The sequence below is a fragment of the Oryx dammah genome, unplaced genomic scaffold, assembly GCF_014754425.2.
Source record: "Oryx dammah isolate SB20612 unplaced genomic scaffold, SCBI_Odam_1.1 HiC_scaffold_16, whole genome shotgun sequence".
Lineage (NCBI taxonomy): Eukaryota > Metazoa > Chordata > Mammalia > Artiodactyla > Bovidae > Oryx > Oryx dammah.
Window position 1 is genome coordinate 4,083,084 of NW_024070200.1, and position 16,746 is coordinate 4,099,829.

At 35.7% G+C, this 16,746-nt stretch overlaps 2 long non-coding RNA genes, 8 other non-coding genes and 2 pseudogenes across 14 annotated transcripts; all 12 read right to left on the bottom strand.

The window, feature by feature from the left end:
• Nucleotides 1–930: 930 nt before the first annotated feature.
• Nucleotides 931–2,306, bottom strand: LOC120875182. Its single transcript, XR_005723838.1, has 3 exons — nucleotides 2,250–2,306; nucleotides 1,350–1,399; nucleotides 931–1,112 (listed from the first exon to the last, which is right to left on the bottom strand). It is a non-coding gene; the product is annotated as an uncharacterized LOC120875182 (long non-coding RNA).
• Nucleotides 943–1,018, bottom strand: LOC120875722. The gene has a single exon (XR_005724031.1). It is a non-coding gene; the product is annotated as a small nucleolar RNA SNORD113/SNORD114 family (small nucleolar RNA).
• A 546-nt stretch (nucleotides 2,307–2,852) lies between the features above and the next one.
• Nucleotides 2,853–2,925, bottom strand: LOC120875717. The gene has a single exon (XR_005724027.1). It is a non-coding gene; the product is annotated as a small nucleolar RNA SNORD113/SNORD114 family (small nucleolar RNA).
• Nucleotides 2,926–3,806: 881 nt separating this feature from the next.
• On the bottom strand, nucleotides 3,807–3,879 carry LOC120875739. The gene has a single exon (XR_005724045.1). It is a non-coding gene; the product is annotated as a small nucleolar RNA SNORD113/SNORD114 family (small nucleolar RNA).
• A 246-nt stretch (nucleotides 3,880–4,125) lies between these two features.
• On the bottom strand, nucleotides 4,126–14,617 carry LOC120875184. Of its 5 annotated transcripts, XR_005723842.1 has the most exons (9): nucleotides 14,551–14,617; nucleotides 13,895–14,085; nucleotides 13,051–13,123; nucleotides 12,165–12,248; nucleotides 11,505–11,588; nucleotides 10,891–10,953; nucleotides 6,939–7,486; nucleotides 4,845–4,929; nucleotides 4,126–4,326 (listed from the first exon to the last, which is right to left on the bottom strand). It is a non-coding gene; the product is annotated as an uncharacterized LOC120875184 (long non-coding RNA). The 5 variants fall into 5 exon arrangements; XR_005723843.1 differs by lacking the exon at nucleotides 4,126–4,326 and having other exon boundaries at nucleotides 4,420–4,929; XR_005723840.1 differs by lacking the exons at nucleotides 4,126–4,326; nucleotides 4,845–4,929; nucleotides 6,939–7,486 and adding an exon at nucleotides 9,212–10,452 and having other exon boundaries at nucleotides 14,001–14,085; nucleotides 14,551–14,612.
• On the bottom strand, nucleotides 4,432–4,508 carry LOC120875725. The gene has a single exon (XR_005724034.1). It is a non-coding gene; the product is annotated as a small nucleolar RNA SNORD113/SNORD114 family (small nucleolar RNA).
• On the bottom strand, nucleotides 7,007–7,077 carry LOC120875740 (annotated as a pseudogene).
• Nucleotides 10,494–10,560, bottom strand: LOC120875745 (annotated as a pseudogene).
• LOC120875709 lies at nucleotides 11,097–11,171 on the bottom strand. Its single transcript, XR_005724020.1, has one exon. It is a non-coding gene; the product is annotated as a small nucleolar RNA SNORD113/SNORD114 family (small nucleolar RNA).
• Nucleotides 12,641–12,712, bottom strand: LOC120875732. The gene has a single exon (XR_005724040.1). It is a non-coding gene; the product is annotated as a small nucleolar RNA SNORD113/SNORD114 family (small nucleolar RNA).
• LOC120875716 lies at nucleotides 13,629–13,700 on the bottom strand. The gene has a single exon (XR_005724026.1). It is a non-coding gene; the product is annotated as a small nucleolar RNA SNORD113/SNORD114 family (small nucleolar RNA).
• A 1,225-nt stretch (nucleotides 14,618–15,842) lies between the features above and the next one.
• On the bottom strand, nucleotides 15,843–15,916 carry LOC120875734. Its single transcript, XR_005724041.1, has one exon. It is a non-coding gene; the product is annotated as a small nucleolar RNA SNORD113/SNORD114 family (small nucleolar RNA).
• Nucleotides 15,917–16,746: the final 830 nt, after the last annotated feature.

The following is a 16,746-nucleotide window of genomic DNA, read 5'->3' on the forward strand; positions in this document are numbered from 1 at the left end:
AATGATGATTCACAAAATTTCAAGAATACTTTTTGTGCCCCTAATCTATATATAGAATTATTCTCACAATGATATATCTCTTGTTAATTATCCTCAGTTTTTCTTCTATACATCAATATACTGTTAACTCTATCCCATATTTATCACTAAAATAGAGCTGCATTCTCTAAATACATTTCACACTTTTAAATGAATAACTTAAGGAAAACAGAAACCGAGAAAGCAACTTCACTATTACTCACATTAATCTCTGTATTCCTATTATGCACAGGCAACCGGAGAGCTCACGACAGCGGAAGAACCACGGGTTCTGAGAAGCACAGCACAGACAGTAAAATAAATTAAGACACAATCACCATTTCTGAAGAGGCATCAATGTTTTCAATGTCATTAACAATACCTTTTGCTATACAACATACATTCCTAATTGAACAACGATTCATCCTATTGTTTTTTTTAATGAATTTATTCATATATGCCTAATGAAGTGACAGTTGCTCAGTCATGTCCAGCTCTTTGTGATCCCATGGACTGTATAGTCCATGGAATTCTCCAGGCCAGAATACTGGAGTGGGCAGCCTTTCCCTTCTCCAGGGGATCTTCCCAACCCAGGGATCAAACCCAGGTCTCCCTCATTGCAAGCGGATTCTTTACCAGCTGAGCCACAAGGGAAGCCCAAGAATACTGGAGCGGGTAGCCTGTCCCTTCTCCAGTGGATCTCCCCAACCCAGGAATTGAACCGGGGTCTCCTGCATTGCAGGAGGATTCTTTACCAACTGAGCTGGGAGGGAAGCTAATTTCATTATTAAAAACAGATCTAAGGCTATACAAGAATATGACCAATGTTGATCACAATCAATACAAGAATATGATCTTTGGATATGTCTCATATCCCTTTACAGAAGCAATTTCAACAGAGGAACAGACTAATTTTGTTGCATGTTGGACCTCAGAGTTTCAGACACATATTTTCTCATTGCCCATGACTCCTTTATCATCAGTCATCATCACTGGTCCATGACTGGATCTATTCCTCTTCATTTGTATGTTTGTACTGATTAAATTATGAATGCATTGATACAAATAAAAATAATACATGGTTCATAAAAACTCTAGGACAAGATCAAGGATATGCCTAACATCAGTTTGCAGAATCACTTTCCACATAGAATAAACCTTTTTAATTAATAGACCTCAATCATGTTCATTATTGATTAATCAACATAGTACTTCATATTCATCATTAGGCCATGATAAACTTTTCAATGAATTTAATATTTTCTAATAATACTATAAATACCCTTAAACAGATGATCCAGTCCAAAACAATAATGTTGACCATTACTCACCTTGGTCTCACAATCTTGGTAACAACACAGGCTAAAATCAGCTCCAGCATCTAGTCTCAAAAGGATCAAGCAGACAAGATGATAAAAATGTTGAGACTTTCTCTCCATTGATTCAGAGTTTTCACAATTTATTTGCATAGTCGTTAATTTACAGTAATACTTATTTTGCTTTTAATAAACCAAATATCAACATTGAAACTTTATCAGTAAATGACGACCATCACTATATTCCCCCTCAAAGACATATACACTTGATTATTTTATTTTCCATTCCAATTTATGTCATCAGATTTCTTTATAATACTTTTAATGAACAGTGTTTCCTTGTTTCATATTTATTCACTTATATATTTGTTTAACTTGACATTGATTTCTTAATAATATTAATAATTTTAGATATTACTATACACAAAGACTAAGAACATGATCCCCATATATGCCTGGCATCTCCTTATAGGATCACTTCAAAAGAGAGGAAAGTATTAGATTTTTTGTGTTGACCTGTGGTGTTCCTCATCAAAGAATCATATCACAAATCATCATTGTTTGTCCATATTTGTCCTCGTTACCTTCCTTCATGTCAACACTTTTTACTGATCATCCATTCATTAGTAACTACATAAAGAAAAAGTGCTTCAGGGTCACAAGAACTTCAAACAAGGAAGGTCCTTGGCGCTTTCATTTGTCTATAGAATGACTTCCCACAGAAGCTGTCATCAATTGACCTCAAAGATTCCTATCCAGATGCATTAATATAATGTTTCATATTAACCCTACTTTTACCATTTGGCTATGGTTCACAATCATTGATTATTTTTTTTTATAGAATTAAAAGAATGCAGTGGAAATCTGACAGAAATGAAAACCACAAAACCACGAAGAGGATTGACTATGACTTACTTTGTTCTCCTAACCCTAAGCACATCGAATGCAACCAGAGAATTCATGACCACGAGGCTTACAGTAGCCCACGGTGACAAGTCGAAGGAGGAGAAGATAAACTAGAAGAAAGAAAAGGCATTAAGATATTACTTTAACTAGTCTTTGAATTCCATGTTTCATTTAGTCATTTAAGTAGGTAGTGAATCGGGATCATTTATACTTTAGTTCCTCCTAAGTAAATGAACAGTGTCAATCTTGACGCTGACACAGATCACAGACACATGGCACAGAGAGCTGAACCAATCTACTTATCAATGACCATGTCATCTTAGCCAAAGAATAACATCCCTGGACCATAAATTTCCTGATTTACACTTGTTTTTAATGTCTATTAATAGAATTTCTTGCCTAACCACTTTTCTATGGTTGAACAAAGTTTCACCAATTTGCACATTTCATTTACTCACATACTGAAGTATGTTTTCATCTTTATATATTATTTCATTGATCCAATTATAAACATAAAAAGAAAATGTATGAACATAAAAACAAGAAATTTGTATATGCCTGACAGGTGTCTATAGGGTCACCTGGAACAGAGGCAATGGGTCTCCATTTGCGTTGGACCTCAGAGTTCCAGACACGTATTCACTGCATATGACTCATACACGCACCAAAACCCATCATTGATCCAATGTTGTACCTGCTTTCTTCTTTCACTTCTATGGTGTTTACTTAAGAATTCATTCATTCACTAAAAATAATTTAAAAATCCAATTATTTGCAAAAAGCAAAAACAAAAAAAACCCGAAACCACTCTTCTATGTAGAGAATCATTTTCATACCAATATATCTCTTTCTTTATACCCTTTGTTTTTCTGTTACATGTCAATTCAGTGTTTATCACTGGGCTACTGCTGGCGATTCTTATTATATGTTACTTTTCAATAATATATTAGATGCTCTGAAAAAACACCACAGAAAGGAAACAAGATTTTGACTTTTACTCACACTGGTCTCTGTGCTCCTAACACAGAGATGTAAACACAGAGGTCACTACCACGGTGCCACTGCTTAAATCAGCTCAAGGGCATAGGGTCTGCAAAGAGCAAAACAGTCAATGATAAAAAAAAAAATAGTTTAAGTACAATGCCCATCGATCCTTGATTTGCACATTTCAATTACTCACATATTGAAGTATTTCTAAATTATTCATAATAGATCTGTTTTTATCTTAACAAAATGAATAACAAACTTGAGACAAATCCATAATAGTATATAAGTGACTCTTAATTGATATACTTAGCCAAAGATATACTGGTGAGCCACTTTTTCCTGAGTTTCAGTATTTTCAATTTTATTAATAGTATTTCTTGCCTTGCCACCTATTTATAGTTAGACAAGGTTTCACCCTTTTAAACTTATTATTTCTTTACCTATTATTTACATTTCTTTATTAGTTCTAAAATTAATTTTTAACAAGAATAAATATAACTCGATGAATACAATAGCTGTACTGGGTATATTTCAACATCTGTCTTTAGGATGAATTAAAAGAAATACACTAGGTTTTCGTTGGACCTCAGTATCAGGATGTATATTATTCATTATATAGACTCATCTGCTACCAGTCATCAACACTAGCCCAAGAAAAAACCCTTTTATTTTTCATTCTCATAAACATTTGGGATTATTTGTAAATTTGCTACTAAATACACACAAATGAAAAATAAACTAAAATATCTGCAATATCTATCTCAAAAATCTTTTCCAGAGACCTCAGAGATACATTTATATATTAATAAAGATAATATTTCATGTCAATCTGATACTTCACATGGCATTTCCCCTTCTTTGATTGTGTGAGCAAGCTCCAAGCAATCACCAAACGGGAGTTGGTGATGGACAGGGAAGCCTGGCAAGGTGCAGTGCATGGGGTCGTGAAGAGTGGAACACTGAGCAACTGAACTACCAACTGTCCACTCAAACTAAACCATTGGCTATGACTTACATGGTCTTAACATACCTACCCACACAAACGAAGCCGGAGAGCGTAACCGTGGAAGATGCTTCCACCCGCCTAAGTGCAACCATTCTGAGGAGTATAAGGCAAAGGAGATGATAATAAAATGAGGCACTCTTTCCAACGTCTGTCTACAGAATATCTTCTCTGCTGTGAGTGGACAAGCTTAATCCAATATTGGACCTCAGAGTTCCAGACACGCTTTCATTGTATATGATTCATATTGATGATGACCAGACATCATCATTGATCCAACATTGGTCCCACCTTTTCTGCACATATTTCTTTATCTTTACTGGTTAAATAAAAATCCACCAAGAAATTTAGCAAGAACAATTCAAAAAATAAAGCAAAAAGATCCCAGGTGTACACTGGAGTATTATTACTTTAATGTATCTTCCTCAATAATACACTGTTTTCCATATATACATTCGTCAGTACAAGAGCTCATATATCCATATTCAACACTGATGCAGCTGCCTTCTTTACCTATAGTCAACGTTTCTTTACTTATATTCAACATTCAACAATAATACAGTAAATTACTTCAATCAAAAATAAAAAAACAGAGAACTTCAACTATTACTCACATTAATCTCCACCTTCCTATTATACAGAGGCAACCCCAGAGCTTCTGTCCGTGGAAGACGCTAAATCATCGGTACTGGCTTCTTTCTGAGGAATAGGGAACACAGACGATAATAAAAATATTGACACCTAATAACCACTGGTTCTTGTTTTCTATACTTCGTTTACTCAGTATTTAGAAATGTATGACTTTTCCTTTCTGTTCACATGAGACGATGCCCATATAGGTCTCCTGGCTCCTACAACAAAGATGGCAGCCTAGGCGGGTGCTCCAGAAGCAATCCTTCCTTCGGTCCCATGCATGCACTCTGAGGGGTATAAAGCAAAATGGACCATCAACATGGGAGAGACATTCTCCACTGCTTCTTGTTCCCACAGTCACAGCAGTATTCAGGCTACCCTTAACTTAGGGTACACAGAAAACCTTTTGGCAATGAACCATTTTGATATTACCACTGAGCCAAAATATAAAGGTTGACTAGGAGCTTCACGGGCTTCCCTTGTAGCTTAGCTGGTAAGGAATCCGCCTGCTATGCGGGAGACCTGGCTTCAGTCTCTGAGTTGGGAAGATCCCCTGGAGAAGGGAAAGGCTACCCACTCCAGGATTCTGGCCAGGAGAATTCCATGGACTGTATAGTCCATGGGGTCACAGAGTCGTACACGACTGAATGACTTTCGCTAGTGACTAGGAGCTTCCCAGGTGACAAAGTGGTAAAGAATCCACTTACTAGTGTGGGAGACGCACGAGACGTGGGTTCAATCCCTGGGGTCTGAAGATCCCGTGCAGTAGGAAATGGCAACCCATTCCAATATTCTTACCTGGAAAATTCCATGCAAAGAGGAGGCTGACAGGTTACAGTCCATGAGGTCACAAAGAGACAGACACAACTGAGCATACACCTCTCTGATCACTTACTCTGTCTCCCTCAACCTTAACCTAAGTGGTAACAGCTGTGTGCCACTCATTAGTAATTGAAATTCAGGGTGTCCTTGGTATATTAATAGTATTTCATGGCTCACCACGTATTTCAGTAATTGGAAATTGCTTCATTTCATCCATCTTTATTTTTAATTATATATTTATGGATTCTCTCATTTTCCAATTATGATAATACAATGAAAATTCATGAACACAAAGACCACAGATAAGCCCCTCATTTATTCCTGATATCTCTCTATAGGATGCCTTAAATGGACTAGATTACTTTAACACTGCATCTCAGAATACCAGACAAGGATTCACCATATATCACTCATAGATACAACATAGTTCCTATTTTCCTACATTTATTTCTACTTGTATTGATTAAATAAAAATTCAATAATTTTAGCAGTACAATTTTTTAAAAAGTCTTAATGTGTATAGAATAAGTCTTAAGTATATATCTCTCTCTAATAGATTGTTTTTCATAGATGGTCTTAAGTATATCTCTCTCTCTAATAGATTGTTTTTCATAGATGCTTTAATCAAAATAATGGTTTGAATATATCAGTGCTCAAATTGAAAAGCAGCTGCCTTCATTTTATTCTATATTTCTTAATAATACAGTAAATTAATCTAATAAAAAAACAGAGGTCCTCAACTATCACTCACATTAATCTCCATGCTCTTATTACACAGAGCAAACTACAGAGCTCATTTGTCCACGGCAGACGCTAAATCATCTGAACTGCCTTCATTCGAAACAGGACAGAACACAGCTGATAAAAACATTGAGACCTAATAACCACTGATCCTTGTTTTCTATGTTTTATTTTCTCAGTATTTAGGTATTTATTACTTTTCCTTTTGCTAATTTTTTATCTTGTTGAAAGGAAAACTCACTCTTTAGACTGCAGCAGAACAATTAAACTGCCTCTTACGCATTTCTATCTAACTTTGGTCAAAGAAGTGACCCTCCACCATTTATTTAATGGGACGTAGGGACTTCAGTGTTCATTATAGCATCTTTTGCCTCACTCAGTATGCTCATCTTTGGACAAAGCTTTACCTTAGTTTTCCTTATATATATTTATATTTGCTTAATGGTTCCATCGCAGATCTCTTGATTATAACAAATCAAAATCTATGAAATCAATGTAAGAATATAATCTACTTATATTCCTGATATCTCTCTAGACAGAAACAATTTCACCAGAATGAAGACACTACCAATGTTCTAGATCGGACCTCAGAGTTTCAAACATAGTTTTTCATTGTTCAGGGCTCTTCCCATCACAAACATCACTGGTCCAACACTGAGTCTCTTTTCTCCCTTATTTCTATCTTTGTATTGATTAAATCATTGATTAACTGGCATTAATAAAAATAATATATGATTCACTAAACATCCCAAGAATAAAACCCTTGAATATCTATAACCTTAGTTTACAGAATCATTTCCCATTAAGGCCCTTTCTCTTCTAATTTTGGACCTCAATCCTGGCCATTACCAATTATTCAAAATAATCCTTCTTATCATATTTCTCACTGAGCAACTTTTTGATTAATCGAATACTTTTTTAACAATACCGTAAGGACCATCAGACAAATCTCCCAATCCAAGACAATAGTCTTGAGCACTGTTTGCCTTAAGCTCCTTCCTGACACAGAGGTGGTGTGACCACCACGCACAGCAGAAGCTGAGGCAGCAGCAACATCCACCTGCAGAAGAACAAGCAGACAAAGTGATGAAAATACTGAGCAATTCTCTCCAGTGACCCAAATATCCCACTGTTTATTTGCACAGTAACGGAGGCATTGACTAACATATAATTAGTAACTGATGAACTTATTGTCAAAGTTGGAACTGACCCAGTCAGTACCTAATACCTGTCACTTTCTATATCATCCTTGGGCAAAGAGATGACAACCTACTACTATATCTTTCTCGATGGGTATCAGTGTTTTCAATATACATGATACTAATTTTTGCCTAACCACATTTTTATAATTGAAAAAAGGCTTCACATTCCTATTTTTCAATTTTATACATTTTTATATTGACTATTTCATGGATTCAATTATAAAAACAGAAATACGTGGAAGAAAAGTTATGACCAACCTAGAGAGCATATTAAAAAGCAAACATTACATTGCTGACAAAGGTCCGTCTAGTCAAGGCTGTGGTTTTTCCGCAGCCATGTATGGATGTGACAGTTGGACCATAAAGAAAGCTGAGTGCCGAAGAATTGATGCTTTTGAACTGTGTATTGGAGAAGACTCTTGAGAGTCCCTTGGACTGCAAGGAGATCCAACCAGGGTTCATCCTAAAGGAAATCAGTCCTGAATATTCATTGCAAGGACTGATGCTGAAGGTGAAGCTCCAATACTTGGCCACCCAATGCAAAGAACTGACTCACTGGAAAAGACTGATGCTGGGAAAGCTTGAGGGCAGGAGGAGAAGGGAACGACAGAGGATGAGATGGCTGGATGGTATCACTGATGTGATGGACATGAGTTTGAGTAGCCTCCGGGAGTTGGTGATGGACAGGGAAGCCTGGCGTGCTACAGTCCATGTGGTCGCAAAGAGTCAGACATGCCTGAGCGACTGAACTGAATTATCTGACGTGATCATAAAAACCAAAACAAAGTCTTTGTATATTTCTACCCACTGCCTATACGGTCATTTCAAATGGGACAACAAGCCTTGGGGTTTCAGACACGTATTTACCATACACGACTCATACACCGTGGGTAGTCATCATTGATTATATTATTCCTCTTTTTTCTATGTGCACTTCAATTCCTTTATTGTATAAGCCACAAATTCACTAATAATGTTAGCAATATAATTAAAAAAACAAAAGTTGCCTGGATGTACCTAGAATTATTCTTACTTTACCATATATCTCATTAATACTCTCAACTTTATATATGGCTCATATATCCATACTCAACACTGAAATGTGGTGCCTTATTATATTCCATATTTATTAATACCACATTGCATTATGTTAATAAAATAATAAACAGAAAAATTTCAACTATCACTCACGTTAACCTTCATCCTCCTCCTGTTCAGAGGCAACCATAGAGCTCATGCCCATGAACTATGCTAAATCCTCTCTAGTCCCTTCATTCTGAGGCGAATAGAACAAAGATGAGAAAAATATTCATAGCTAATTGCCATTAATCCTTATTTTCCGTATTTCACTTAGTCGGGTAGTTACTAGTCTTTCTTTCACTCAGTAGTTTTTATTTTGTTACAAGTTAAAGTTCAATCTTTAGTTGGAGGCAGAATATCTAGGCTGACTCTTACATATGCGTTTCTAGCCGACCTGGGGCAAACAGGCAACTCTCACTCATTTCTTTTGTGGGCATCCATGTTTCCAACATGTATTAATGGTATCTTTTGTCTCACAAAATTCCAATATGGACAATGCTTCATCCTATTTGTCCTTATATATTTATTTTTATTTGCTTAATGCTTCCACCATCACAGATCCGTTAGTAACAACAAATGTAAGTCTACAAAATCAACACATGAATATACATTTTCACACTTCTGATAACTGCACACAGGAAACAGATTACTTATGTTGTGTGTTGGACCTCAGAGTTTCAGACATCTTTTCACTGCTCAGGACTCTTTTTTTCATGATCATCACTGGCCCAATGCCCGAGCCCTCTATTTGCTGTGTATTTCTATTTGCTCAATGACTAATCATTCTCAGAGCAGTGTACTCATTTTAATTTTTTATAATTCACTAATATTTTTATATTGAATATATGTTGATTCATTGGAGTATAATTGGTCTACAATATTGGGTTAGTTTCAACTGTATGGCAAGATGAATCAACTATATCTATACATATACCCCCTCTTTTTTGAATTTCCTTCCCATTTAGGCCATCACAGAGCACTGAGTGGAGTTCCCTGTGCTATACAGTAGGTTCTCATTATTTAACTATTTTATATATAGCATCAGTAGTGTACATGTTAATCCCAATAAATAATATGCTGTTATTCATCTATGAGTTAATCAATTCATGTTTCATAAAGTTCTATATTTATCACTGAGCTGCACTGTCCTTTGGTTATTCTACATGGAAATTCAAATAATACACTGTATACACAGAGGAAAAAAGGTCACTGAAACTATGATGAGAAATTTAACCATTATTCACACTGGACTCTGTGCTTCTAACAGAGATAAAATCATAAGGCACATTACGAGACTCAAAGTGTCGATATGTCCCTTGTGAACAACAGAAAGTATGATCAATGAGAAGAAAAGAAAAAAATGTATCACTGCTGACTCTCCATCATTTAACCAGTCACTTAGGAATTTATACCTTTTGTAGACTGCAGACATTGTTTTCTCTTAACAGAAAGAATAACTTTAAATTTGAGATTGACTCAGAACAATAAAGTCAATTCTGAATAGTTCAGGTCTATCTGATACTTGGCCAGAGAGGTGACACCCTTGAACCATCCATTTCAAAATGGACATCAAGGTTGGCACTTTTTATTAATATCTCTTGCTTCATCACATAAGTTCATAATTAGATAATAATTCACCATTTTCATTCATCTATTATCTATATATCTTTAATAGTGCTTTCACTGATATAGTAATAATTTTCAAACTCAGTCTAAGAACTTGAACTTTGTACATTCTTAACACCTGTGCACAGGAAGAAATAAACAAAAAGAGTATGGGTTTTATTGGACTTCAGAGTACCAGACTCTTTTATACATCATCCATGGTCAGGCTATCATCATCACTGGTCCATTTGGGCCCACTTTTAGTTCATTTATACTTATATTCATATCAATTAAATCATTACTTCACTGATAATAACAAAATAAATATTTGAGTAACAAAAACCAAAGAGCAAGCCATTAAACATCCTTGACTCTTCTTTAATTAACACCAAAATAGATTATACCTTTCATTAATAAATATCAATGTTATATATTATCAACTAATAAACATATGGTCTCAAGTCATATTTATCACTGGGACATAGTTAACCTTTTGCTTATATTTACTACTTTCAAAGAATATTATGAAACTACTTCAACAACACAAACCAAGATGAAATTTTTGAGCATTACTCACCTTGATCTTTCCTGAAAATGATATTGATCACAGTAGAGGCTGAAATCACCTTGAGCTTCTGTTCTGAAAAGTATCAAACAACGAAGGGGAAAACAGAGGTTGAAACCTTCTCTCCATTGATCTGCAGACTTGTTTATGGATGGCTTTCATTGGCTCAATTATCATGACCAATGAAAATGCTTGAATAGAAAGACACTGCTTTTCTATTGGATCTCAGAGTTTCAGACACGTATTATTCATCATCAATGACTCATACGCCGGCATTTATCATCACTGATCCAGAAAAGAAGACTGGCTCCTCCTTCCGTATTGTTAATTGATTAATTCATTGATTTGCTAATTATAACTTATAACTCTACGATTCACAAAACCCAACAAAAGACTTGACACAGCCAACACTCATGTTTCTAGAAAAATACTCACACCATTATGTCTTTCTTGCCTATGATCGGTTTTTCACGTAGGCAATCAGCAATATAATGCTTCATACTAATCTCTTCATTCTCAACAGGATTAAAACGACCCTCTCTAACCATACTTCTAATATATTAATAACACAGCAAAAACATTGGACAAGCCATTCAACCCAAGACCACAAATTTGATTATACTCACACGGGTCTCTGGTCCAACAACAAAGATGCCATCCTAAGCAGGTGCTCCATGAGGAATTCTTCCTTCAGGCCTCGTGTTCGCCCTCTGAGGAATACAAAGCAAAGCAGACCAAGATGGCAGAGACAGTCCCCACTGTTCCTGGCTTCCACACTGACATTATTATTCAGGCCACCCTCAACTTAGGATACACGCAACATCTGTCAAAAACAAACCTCTGGGATCTCGCCTCTGTGCCAGAATCTGAAGAATGTCTTTCACTTAGATCCTGTCACCCATATCCTTTCCCTAAGTGGTATCGGTCACGCACCATTCATTATTAACTGAACTTCAGGGTTTCCATAATACAGGAATAGTATTTCTTGTCTCAATATATATTTTGATAATTAGTGTTTTACTCCATTCATCTTTATTTTTAATTAAATGTTTATTTATAGAATCTCATATTATCCAATTATATGGATATACGCAGCCTGGCATGCTGTAGTCCACGGGGTTGCAGAGTCAGACATGACTGAGCAACTGAACTGAACTGACTGAACTGATATTCATACTCAACACTGAGATACAGCTGCCTTCTTTACTTATATCCCACATACCTAATAATACTGTGAATCACCTTAATGACAAAACAAACTGGAAAAAAGAACAATTATTACTCACATTAATCTCCATCCTCCTATTATACAGAGGCAACTACAGAGCTTGCGTCCATGGAAGATATTAAATCATTCTACTGCATTCATTCTGGGGAGTACAGAAAATGCAATATAATAAAAATATTGAGAACTAAGTTTACTCAATATTTAGGTATTTATTATCTTTTCTTATTCTCTCAATTTTTTTGTCTTGTTAAAAGAAAAGACACAATAATTAAACTGCCTCTTATTTCTGCATTTATATCTAATCTTGGTCAAATAAATGACCCTCATAAAATGTGTTCAATTTTGACTGTACTTCACCCTATTTTTTCCTTATACATTAATTTATATTTACTTAATGGTTCCGTCACAGATCCATTAATATATAACAACAAATTTGAGTCCAGAAAATCAATACAAGAATATGGTCTTTGAATAATCCAGACCTCTCTCTGGAAAAGCAGTTTTGAAAAGGGAAGAGACTACAGGTGTTCTGGGTTGGACCTCAGAGTTTCAGACATGTTTTCATCGTTCAGGACTCTACCCGAAACGATCATCATCATTGGTCCGTGACTTAGTCTCTTTTCTTCATTCATTTCTATATTTGTATTGATTAAATCATCAGCTAATTGGTGTTAATAATAACAATACTATATGATTCAGTAAATGTCCCAGGAATAAGACCTTCATATTCATAATCTCAGTTTACAGAATATCTTCTCATTCAAAGGCTTTTTCTTGTTTTGTTCAACCTCAATCCTGCACATAATTTATTAATCAAAACAATGTTTCTTATCACATTTACCACTGAACTACGGGCAACATTTTTATTAATTGCACACTTTTTAATAACATCATGAGCACCCTCAAACAAATCACCCAAGCCAACAACCTGACCCATTATTTACCTTAGGGCCTTCCTGACACAGAGGCAGCCAATGACTGAACACAGTGAAGGCTGAAGCAGCAGGAACACCCCTTCTAAAGAATAACAAGCAGACAAGGGAATAAAAATATTCAGATATTCTCCCCATTGATCCAATAATCTGCGCTTCATTTGCACAGTAACTTAGTCATTTACTAAACGATGATAATATTGATTTCTTTTTCCCTTAATGAATCTAATCTCCAATTGATTACTGTCTCAGTCAGTAACTATTACCTATCATTTTCCAAATCACTCGTAACCAAAGAGGTACCATCTTTCTAGGACTTTTTTACCTAATGGATATCAGTCTTTTCAATATATATTAATGTATTAGTCTATGTTAGTATTATTTCCTAAACCACATATTTTTATTATTGAAAAGTCTTTAGAGTCATCATTATTTATTTTATAAATTTGCAATTAACTATTTCATTGATCAAATCATAAAAATAGAAAACAAAATGCATGGTCATAATAACCAAAACGAAGATCTTTTTGTATTCGTAACCTTTGGCTATAGGATCACTTCAAACAACACAATGGACTAGATTCCATGCATTGGATTTCAGAGATCCAGACATGTATTCATCATGCATGACGCATACGCCACGGGTAGTCACCAGTGATCCAATATGGACCCTCTTTTTCTACATATGTTTCTATTTCTTTATTGCATAAATCATACATTCACTAACAATCTTAGCAGTGTAATTAAAAGCACAGGAGCTTTGGTGTATACAGAATTATTGCTAGTTTAATATATCTCACATTAAGAGTCATTTTCCATTTAGGGTTAATCAGCATAATGGTTCATATATACATACTCAAGACAGAATTGCAGCTACCTTCTCTTCTCATATTCCACATTCCTTAATGATTGAGTGAATTTCTTTAATAAGAAATATAAATGGAACTTCAACTATTATGCACATTAATCTCCATTCTCTTATTATTCAGAGGCAACCACAGATCTGGTGCCCATGACAGATGCTAAATCATCTTTAGTGCGTTCATTCTGAGGAGCACAAAACACAGAAGAGGATGAAAATATTGAGACCAAATCACCACTGACCCTTACTTGGGGCATTTCATTTACACCACACTTAACTATTCATTATTTATTCCTCCTATGTTTTTTTCTTAAACTGATTAAAGAAAACTTCAAGCTTTAGTCTGAAAAAGAATAAATAAATGGCTATTATATAAGCATGTCTATAGCATTCTGGCCAAAGGGGTGACCCTCACCAGTTTAAGGGGATTCAGAATTTTGAATTTTTATTCACAATACCTGTCTAAAAAGAAGATACTCACATGAGAACACTTTCACAAGTTTTCCTTACATGTTTATTTATGTGTTTAATGATTTCATCAAAGATTCACTGTTGATAACTACTATAACTATGAAATTAACAAGCATACGATCTTTTTGTATTCCAGACAACTCTTTATAGAAACAATTTCAACAAAGGACATAGACTACTTATGTTCTGTGTCACATCTCAGAAAGATACTTCAGAAATGTTTTCATCCTTCAGGACTCTTCTTGGAATGATAAGTGTAATTGGCCCATGTGTGTGTCTCTGTTCTTTCATTTCTATTTGTTTATTGACTAAACAAGTAATCCATTAATAAGCATTTTAAAACTCTATCATTCAAAAAACCTGACAAGCCCAGGACATCACTACTGTGTAAATAGTTCAATTTCACAGCAATGTGATTTCAGCATCTTTTTTAAAATTAGATGCTGTTTTTGATTTATATATTAATCAACTAATATTTCATCAAATTCTCTATTTTTCACTGAGCTATAATTGACTTTTTGTTATTCTGGATGAAAATTTCAAACTGTAACCTTAATACACACACAAATGCAGAAATCAACAAATCCATGATAAACTAAGCAAGCAAACCAAGACAAGAAGTTGGCTATTACTGACAACTGGGCAAAAGGCACAAAATCAGGGGGAAAGGCTTAATTAAAATTTTAACACTCGGTACTTGGAAAATACTCAACAAAACCTTGTTATAGCTAATATATCTCTGCAGAACTCTCATCTCAAATCTGTCTCATGTTTATTGCAAGGTTTCACAATGCATTAATCAATAGAAAGCTTCATATTCATTACTTATTTATCAATGGGGTAAAAATGGCCTTATTTGATTATCTGGAGAAGGGAATGGCAACCCACTCCAGTATCTTGCCTGCAAAATCGCACGGACAGAGAAGCCTGTGACCATGGGGTCACAAAGAGTTAGACACAATTGAGTGACTAACATTATTTGATTATATTTCAAACATCTTATTGGAAAAATAATAACCAATAGAAAACAGCAAAAAGAGTTAAAGAGCAAGTAATGCTCAAAATGGTCTCCTGGCTCCTAAAAAATGCATTCCAACACAAATGCCTCCCCCCAAATTCTTAGATTCCCTTTATGTAATACCTCAGCCTCCATAAAATGTATTCATCACACACAACTCACATGAAACTAGTAGGCAACAATCATCCCATGTTACCTTCTTTCACCCCATTCATTTCTATATTATTTACTGAATAAACACTCGCTTAGCTCTGTGTCTCAGAGCAACCTGAAGCTCACAACCTTGATCACCATGGAGGCTGAAATCACCATGAGCTTCTATTCTGACAAGTACCAAGCAGAGAAAGAGCGCACAGAGAGAGACATTTGCCCTTCATGGATGTGTATTCATGCGTTTTGAAATGACTGAAACCAATGAAAACCCCTGAAGAGAAAGACCACATTTATTTTCTATTGGACTTCAGAGTTCAGACACATATTATTCTTCAACAAAGACTTATACGTTGGCATGGATCATCACTGATCCAAAAACCATGACTTTTCATTCAACACTGGTAACTGATTCATGCCTTGATTCACTAAGGACGATTTTAACACTATGGGGTTAAAAGGAGGCCAAGAAGGTGGCATACGGCTCACAGGTCTCCAGAAGTTGTTCACATCATTCCATCTCTGTCTTATCTTTGCTATCACCTTACCTCTGCATCACTTCCTTGTTCATCAAGAAACTGATAAAAAATGGCCTTCTTTCATTTTCTGTCACCTAAGTGAATAGTGTGATCTTGACTTTTAGAGAAACCACCTTAGAAGAGATGAGGAATGAGATGATTCTCACATGGGTCTAGGGTCTACGGTTCCAACCGCGAAGATGCCATCCTAGGCTGGTGCTCCATGAGGAATCCCTCCATCAGTCCCACGCGTTCCCTCTGAGAAGTATAACACAAAGCAGATCATCAGGATCGTGGAGACACTCTCCACAGCTCCCTGCTTCCATTCAGGCTTTCCTTAACTTAGGCTATGTGGGAAACCTCTTGAAAACAAACCACTTGGATCCTACTGTGGAGCCACAAGACAAAGGCTGACTATTACTTACCCTGTGCCCGCCATCTTTTCCCTAAGTGCTAACACTTACGGCCCACGGCTTCCTCATTGAAATTGGAGGTGTCCTTGCCATATTCGTAGTCTACCTTGTCTCAACCCATACTTCCAGGACTGGCAATTGTCTTCCGCCTTTCACCTTTACATCTCTTCATGTGTTTAGGAAGACCTACTCTGTTTGTCCATTCTACTCAACAGAAAGTTCCAGCATCAAAACAAGGACCATGAGACCCTGATGCATTCTTGACCTCTGCTATAG